The sequence below is a fragment of the Vombatus ursinus genome, unplaced genomic scaffold (genome assembly GCF_900497805.2).
Source record: "Vombatus ursinus unplaced genomic scaffold, bare-nosed wombat genome assembly UNPS02014785.1, whole genome shotgun sequence".
NCBI lineage: Eukaryota > Metazoa > Chordata > Mammalia > Diprotodontia > Vombatidae > Vombatus > Vombatus ursinus.
This window is the reverse complement of record NW_020954563.1, coordinates 10,759,835-10,768,280: the sequence shown is the minus strand read 5'-3', so window position 1 is coordinate 10,768,280 and position 8,446 is coordinate 10,759,835.

The window sequence follows — 8,446 nt, the reverse complement described above, 5'->3', positions numbered from 1 at the left end:
ACCTACCCACTTGTAGGTAAACTTTAAACTTTCCACTAAAGTCCTCTAGAACCTTGTTATGGCATGAATGTGACCCTAGTCTCTGGAAAGCAATGTCATTTGAGAGCAAGCTTTGACAGGTCTCACTGGAAAGGTTTTTGAGTGCACCTTGGGTGTGGGTTTACCAAGAACCAACCTAACTCTTCTCAGAAAGACTCCTCACCCGAAGGCTGGCATCAGGGCCAGTGCTCCTGTCAGGGTTCTTGGCCTCAGCATCCTGGGCTCAAGATCTGAGTAAGGGTGGGTAGTGGCTGACGATGTGGTGGTTCAGCTCCCCGGCACGTACCACCTCTTGTCTCACCCTCAGGGTGCCTTACTACTTCAGCTGGACTGGCAGAGTTAGATCCTTGCTACAACTTTGGCCTTTTGGCATTCATAAGCTTAGAATAGAGAGTATAGGAAAAGGACTCAACCGAATGACTGTATCTTGGCTTAAATCTAGTTGGGCCCTTACAGACTTCTTACTCTCTTCTTTGCACCTTATTAATTCTTTCAATTCCAGTCTAAACCTATAAACCCCCAGCGTATATGTTATTACTTAGATTGGAACACAAGTTCCAGTAACTATGTTAATAGGTTTTGGGAACTCTCCTGAGATCCCCCAAGGTAGATTTGCTCAGGACAAATGCAGTCATGAACAATCACCCTTTCTTGAGAAGCCAGGACTCATCTGCATGGTGCCAGTTTTAAACAGATTTTATTCTACAGGACAAGAACTGCTTTTCTGTTTGTTTCTGGTGCTATATCCCTCTCTACTCATTCAAGTCATCGGAATGCCTAGATTTACACTAACAGCATTTATGCTATTATCTTGTCGTTCAGTAGTTTTTCAGTTGTGTTTGACTCTTCCTGACCCTTTTGGGGGTTTTCTTGGCAGAGATACTGGAGTGGTTTGCATTTCCTTTTCCAGCTCATCTTATGGGTGAGGAAACTGAGGCAAATAGGGTTAAGTGACTAGCCCAGGGTCACACAGCTAGTGTCTAAGACCAAATTTGAACTCAGGAAGATGAGTCTTCCTGACTCCAGGTTAAGGACTGTATCCACTGAGCCACCTTTGGGACACCATTTATGCTAAAAATAAATGCTTTTGTTGATTATTCTGGAGCTGAAAGGGAACTTAGAGATCATCGTGCCCAAAGCCTTCACTTGACAGGTTAGGTAACAGACCTAGAAGAGCTTTCAAGCCCAAGTGCTCTGACTCCAGATTTGCAAACCATTTATTTGTGGAGCATTGGGGCCATTGCTACTTCAAAAAGCAAATTTGATGAAGAGAGGGGAGGTTGTGTGAACTCTCATGGATAGAAATGGAATTCTCCTTTTCAAAGGCATATATTTGATTAAGACAAAAGGAGGGGGAAGGGGATACAAGTTTATAAAGTACCTACTATGTGTTAGGCACTATGCTAAGCACTTTACAAATATTATCTCATTTGATCCTTACAATCATACTGTAAGCTAGGTGTTGTTATTATCCCCATTTTACAGCTGAGGAAAATGAGATAGGCAGAGGTTAAGTGATTTGCCCGGGGTCACACAGCTAGTAAGTGTCTGAGACTAGGTTTGAACTCAGGCCTATCCTGACCCCAGGCCTAACCCTCTGTAAGCTACATACCTAGCTTCCTTTAAAGGCAGACAAACAGAAGGGAAGTAACATGAGATGGGGAAAAGAAAGTTGTCAGTGATTACTTGAAAAGGGAAAGAGAGGGAGGGAGAAGGAAGTAGAAGATAGGATCCTGGATTTTGAACTTGAAGAGCTTGGGGACTATCTAATCCAACCATCTCATCTGATAGAGGAGGAAACTGCCATCCAAGGACTTACCTAAGGTCGCACAGGTGGTACCCAGGTCCTCGACGGAATCCCAGCTCCAGCATGCTTTCTATTTTCTACCATGTTACTTTTCTGTCATACTGATGGCAAGGAGAAGGAGAAAAATGGAAATGAAAAGAAAGGAGGAAATCACTCTTCAATTGTTCCTTTAAGCATGACAACCAGACCTGGACCCTATATGGGTTTGCGACCCACAGTTTAAGAAGCACTGAAGGGGTCTTGAGTGGAAAAAGTTTAAGAAGTCCTGCACTAGAGGACCACTAAGGTCCCTTCCATCTCTAGATACTTTGATCTGGTAGTAGGTGCCTCCACCTACGACCCCTTGGCTAAGGCATCAAGAATATCTCATTGTCTCATTGCTGAACCCCAGACTATGCAGAATAATTGGTTATAGTAACTCATTTTAGAGGAAATTCCCATGTTTTAATTGAAATTTGAAAACTCACAGAATGGTAATGTCAAAGTAGGCTGAACTTTCCCAGGTATTCCAGGATATGGAAGCCCATTTAGACTAAACTAATAACAGCATCAACTCAAATAGTCACCTGTATTTTTATAACCCCTTTCATCTAGGAATCTCTCCACATCTCATAAACATTAATTAGTGTTCTCCTCATACTAGTAGGGGAAATCATTGTCATTTTCCTGTTTTACTGGCACAGAAGTTAAGTCACAGTGATGCAGAAAAGTATGGTGTTTCAAAAGCCTTAGTGCAGTTCTCCCTTTTAATAACTTCAGAAATATAAAAGCAAGAAACTTATAAAAACCATCCTTTGAAAGTGTATTCACTTAAATTTCTTTTACACTTACTTTTGTAAATTTTGAATGATAAATTTAAAATTTTAATTTTAATAAGATAAAGCACCTTGTCATTATGTATTGCCTTTGTTACAGTTTCTGGATGATACTTTCTCAGACTAGGGTCCTCTTGCTTGGTCAACTCAGTTATCTGATCCATTCAAACTGTGGATTTGCATCAAATTTTCATATATGCATCAAAATCTCATTCTTTGAATGATCTTAAGGCTAAGATTACAAATGCAATCCTTTCAGTCACTGAGTAACACCTGATGAAAGTTTTTACAAAGTTCAAAAATGAACTAGAGTGATGGATAAGTCAAAGGAATGGTTATGTTAAATTTAATAATCAACTTTTCAAATGTCATTTTTTGTATATTTGTAGCTTTTATGCTTCTGAAGTTATTACAGCTGAAAATTGCACTAAGACATATTGGGTAGTGAAAAGTCCAAGAAATGAACTCCTGGAACCTTGTAATATGAGATAAAACTTGGAAAGGCAGTAGATTGAAGACATACTGTGAAGTGTCCAAGGAGTTTGGATTTAATCCTATGGGTAATGGGGAGCTATGATAGGGTTTTGAAGAAGAGTAGTAATGTGGTCAGAATGGTACATTAGGAGAGTAATCTGACATGAATTATGGTATCATAGAGATAGAAGGTATCAGAAGTCATCTAGCCCAAATCCCACCTAAGCAAGCATCCTCCTTATAGCAAAGCCCTCAGGTGGTTATTGGCCTTGGCTAGAACATCCCTTCCACACTCCTAAGGCAGCTTACCCAGCTTACTGTTAGAAGTTTGGTTGGGATGTTCTTATGTTGAAATGAAAGCTCTCTTCCTGTCACTCTCCCTTCTCTTTCCTTTAATCCTGGTTCTCTCCTCTGTGGTCAACCGGAACAAGCCTAAGCAAGTGCCTAAAGGCCTTTCTGTCTGGGGTTTGGCTTTTCTTTCATGTTCTTAGCCCCTGCTGGCATGAATTGGAGGTGGGGGATGGAAAGTGTGTATGGGGTGAGGAGAGATGGACTAGAGCCTCAAACTGGTACATCTGTAGTAAATTCAGAATCTTCACACTTCTAAAGCAATCTGGGAGATAATGGTTCTTCTAGGATTCCAGTGTCCCCGATCTTTACATTTGATGTAAATTTACTTATTCCGCAGTAAATGGTCCCTAAAGATGATTTGTGGCTACAGTGCGGCTGGCTCCATTTAGAGATGAGTTCAGTGAGGCTGGGTGCACTGGCCTCGCCCTTCCAGTCTGAGCTGTGAGGTGTCAATTAGCCTCTTAGTTTTCTTAAAGGTAAACATGGTACAAGACTTTATGAGGGCTGCTGAAGAACCGAGAGTATAATTATGGGACTCATGGTGTCTCTGGAGCTGACTAAATTTAAGCAACAGGAGTTCCAGGTGAGTAGAAGGAAATAGGCCCCAAACTCAGGCAGAATTCCATCCCCGTGAATTGTTTGGTAATGATATAGTCTCTGAAGATCGAAAAGTACCCACTTGATACACCTTTCTGACCAATGAATAATTGTTGTTCATTCTTGTGACCCTGTATGGAGTTTTCTTGGCAACGATACTGGAATGGTTTGCTATTTCCTTCTCCAGTGAATTAAGGCAAACAGAAGTTAAGTGACTTGCCTATGGGTACACAGCAATTGAATATCTGAGGCCAGATTTGAAGTCAGGAAGGTGACTCTTCTGACTCTAGTACCGGCCCTCTATCCACTTAGTCACCTAGCTGGCATTTAATAAATGTTTAGGATCCCAGGAAGAAAAGAGGTAGCCCCTACTGTGGCAATCCTCAAGAAAAATAAAACCCAAATGATCACAGGCCCTACCAACCTCACCCCAACCAGCTGGAAAAAAGACTACCATATAAAAGAAGTAGTCTTTTCCTGCCAGTGCTAGAACAGGCCTCATATGCTTCAGGGCATCAAGAACAAAAGGGAATTTGTAGTTAAAGGACCTGGTTTATTCTCATTTCTGACTTTTATTATCTGTGTGATCCTAGTCAGGTCACAAACAAAAGTCAAAAACCTTTTTTGAGTTTCCCTTTCCTCATCTGTAAATGGGGATAATAATGCTTTTATTATGATTTTGAATAAATCTTGCTTTTTAATTATGTGAAATTAAACCATTGTTGTAGGAATCATGAAGCCACAGCAAAATAATATCCGTAGGCTCAGGCTCCATGACAAAGGGCTGTCAGATGGCAGCACCTGATAGCACCTCTCCCATCCTCTTTAGTTTCCCGAAGATTAGCTATAGTGGGTTCAATGATTATGATGGCTGAAGTAGAGCACAGGGAGAATTTAAAGCAAGACCTCGACAGTATGGCTTCCACCTATCTTTTCCAGTCTTATTCCATGTAGTTTCTTTCACAAAATCTGTTGCTGTCAGACTGGCTTGCTGCCTGTTCTTGTATACAACAGTCCAGTTCTTGCCTTCATGTTTTTGCCATGCTGATGCCTTGAATTCACTCCTTCCTCACCTCCACTTTTTAGAATTCCTAACTTCAATTTGGAGCTAGGACCAAAATGCTACCAAATATGCATGCCCTTTGACCCAGAAATACCACTACTAGGTCTATACCCCAAAGAGATCAAAGAAGGAGAAGGATCTATATGGACAAAAATATCTATATCAGCAGCGTTTTGTTATAGCAAAGAACTGGAGACAAAGCAGATGCCCATAAATTGGGGGATGATGGAACAGATGAATGACTGGTTGGATGGATGGATGAATGGGATGGAATATAATTGTGTGGTTAAAAAAAAATGATGAAAGTGATAGTTTCAGAGAAACCTGGAGGACTTGTCTGGACTTATGCAGAGTAAAGTAGACAGAACCAGGAGAAGAATTTATACAATAACAACAACACTATAGAGAAATAACTTAAAAATTTAAGAACCCAGGTCAATGCATGTATGTAACATAATACCCACCTCTTGATAGAGGTGATGGACTTAGGGTACAGATTGTGACATTTTTTAGACATGGCCAATGTAGGAACTTGTTTTGCTTGGCTATGAATATTTGTTACAAAGGTTTTGTTTTTCTTTTTTCTTTTTTTTTCAGTGGTGGGAGGGGCAGTTCGAGGGAAAGAAAATATATTTCTGTTAACTGAAAAAAAAATTAATCTTAAGAGTTTAGCTTCCTCCAAAGCACTTATCAGGTGTCATCTTACCCTTGTACTCCAGGCATTTCCTGATTCCCTGAGTTGATAGGGCTGTCTCCCTCTTGAAATTACTTTGTATAAAATTGTATATACTTTGTTTTTACTTATCTACAGGAAGCCCCCAAAGTCCTAAGACAAATTGTCTTAGTCTTTTGTCTTAAGATTTTTGGGACACTATGTACACGTTGTATCCTCTCTGGCAAATGTAAACTCCTCGTGGTCAGGAACTATTTCTGTTTTGATTTTGTATCCCCACCAAAGTGCCTTGCTTATAGTAGGTGCTTAATTAATGTTTGCTGAATGCTATCCTGCCCACAGTTCAGTACTGGTAGGATCCAAATCTCTAGCACCAAAAGAATAACAACCGCCCCACCCCCCCAAGCTAGCCAGTTTGGTTTTCAGTTGAGATTTTATCCATAATTCAGGCTCTGGATCACTTCATATTTCTGCTGGACTGTTAACATGCTGTGAAATTTCAGTGTTTCACTTTGGCAGCAAACTGTCTGCTAAGTGTTTTTTATGAAATATTATTGCCTAAATTTACTTTCTGTCACTCTAGCATTTCTAAGGTTAGAAAAAGGCCAAAGATTCATTGCTCTGTGGGTTTCAGACATACTCCCAGTAGCTTCCCACTGTCAGGAAGCTGACAGTTCACTGTAAAATATTGGTGTTAAAGAGATTAGTTATCATCTCCAAGACATCTGAGGTCATTCACAGTGCTGCATGATTTCCCAAGAATTAGTTGAGTGTCACTAAAAGGGCAGTGGAGAGACCTTATTAGGGCACTGCACATAACCAACCAAGATCTATACAAGAGAAAGAAGCATGAAGGAAGTCTCATCTATCTAAAAGGAACCTTCAGCCCATCCTCTAGGCCATCCTCTGAGGCCAAACCCCCCTCATTTTTCAAATGGGGAAACTAAGGCCCAGGAAGTTTAAGTGACTTGTCCAAGGTAATATCAGTTGTAAACATCAGAGATGCTTGGCTGGACATAGATGAGCAACTCAGGCAAGGGAGCTTCTCTCAGCTGAGGCAGCTAGTTAGGTCCTCAATGCATATCCTTCTCAAATAACTTCCTCCAGTTTCATCTGAGTAAATCTCCTTTGGTTAAATGACCAAATCTCCTTTTAAATCTCCTTTTGTTGAATGATCTAGAGGTATCTCATTTTTTATTCAGTATCAAACAAACTACTGACCCAGAACAATTGATATGAACTATGTCAATCCTCAGACAGCTAGGTGGCACAGTGGATAGAGTGCCAGGCCTGGAGCTGGGAAGATCTGAGTTCAAATCTGGCCTCAGAAATTTACTAGCTGTGTCACTCTGGGCAAGTCGCTTAACCCTGTTTGCCTCAGTTTCCTCATCTGTAAGATGAGCTGGAGAAAGACCAAGTATCTCTGCCAAGAATACTCCAAAAAGGGTCATGAAGAGTTGGGCACAACTGAAAAACAACTCAAATGTCAGTCCCCTGCTCAAACTCTCACTTCCCTCTAGGATCAAATCAAACCCCTTGTTTGGCTTTAAAGCCCTTTACCACCTGATTCCAACTGGCCTTTCCAAGCTTTTTATATATGTAGCCTACATAAGCTCAGAGGACCTTCATTTAGGCTCCCACTCTTTCAGGTAAGTTGGCTTCCTAGAGCTAGGCTGACTCCATCTTCCCCTTAGGGTTCCAGGAGTACCCATGAGGGGTCAGGGGGTAATTTTCTAATGCCATTGGCTTGAGCCCTCATCAGTGTGTTTCTTCCAAAGATTATCAGTTAAGAATCAGTTTAGTCAGTCAGTTTTAGGTAGCTTTTAAAAAGGATAATTCATTAAGGAGATACAGTAGGAACAGCTGGCACAAAACATCCCCCTAAAAGTCTGTGACACATTCTCCCACTAGTACATACAGAGTCCAGAAGAGAGCGGGCTACTGCTTAGAGTACATGTAGTGAAGGGATAACTCAGTTCCCGATGGCTAGAAGTACTTTTCTCCCATTGGTGGGTTGCTTGAGAAGTTGCCCTTGGGTATAGTATGGTCTCTTTAGTGGGCTCCTTGTAGGGCCATGAATCCAGTCTGTTGGCTCGCTAGGCAGACACTGCCTGGAACAGGTGGGGAAAGCAATGATGCTAAGACACCAATGGGGAAATGGGAATTTCCAAATACTCAAGACCCTCCAAAGCTTGCAAGATCCTCCTCTGTCCAAAAAGGTGGGGAGGGGGTTGAAGGAAGGCAAAGAGAAGAGAAGGACTTGACCAAGACTGAAGCCAAGGCCTCTGTTTTCCCCCACACACACCAAATTATTCATCCTCAGCGCTATGCTAGACAGTCCCATTTGCTCCACTGCCTGAAAATTAATCACTCCTCAACTCTCTTGACAACTTATAGATGATCCCTAGGGCATGATTAAGTTTCCTTGGCCTATAAGAACATAATTCTTAGGCAACTGTATTCCATTTCAGAAGGCTTTTTAGTCTAAGGCCTGTAGTTGATTGATTCATTGACACGTGTTCTCACCTAGTTAAGATTTCAAGCGCTAAAAAGAGGTGGGGTGGTTCCAACTCCATCCTTACATGCATTATTCTTTGAAGGCCTTCTTACTGTTCCTCACAAACTAC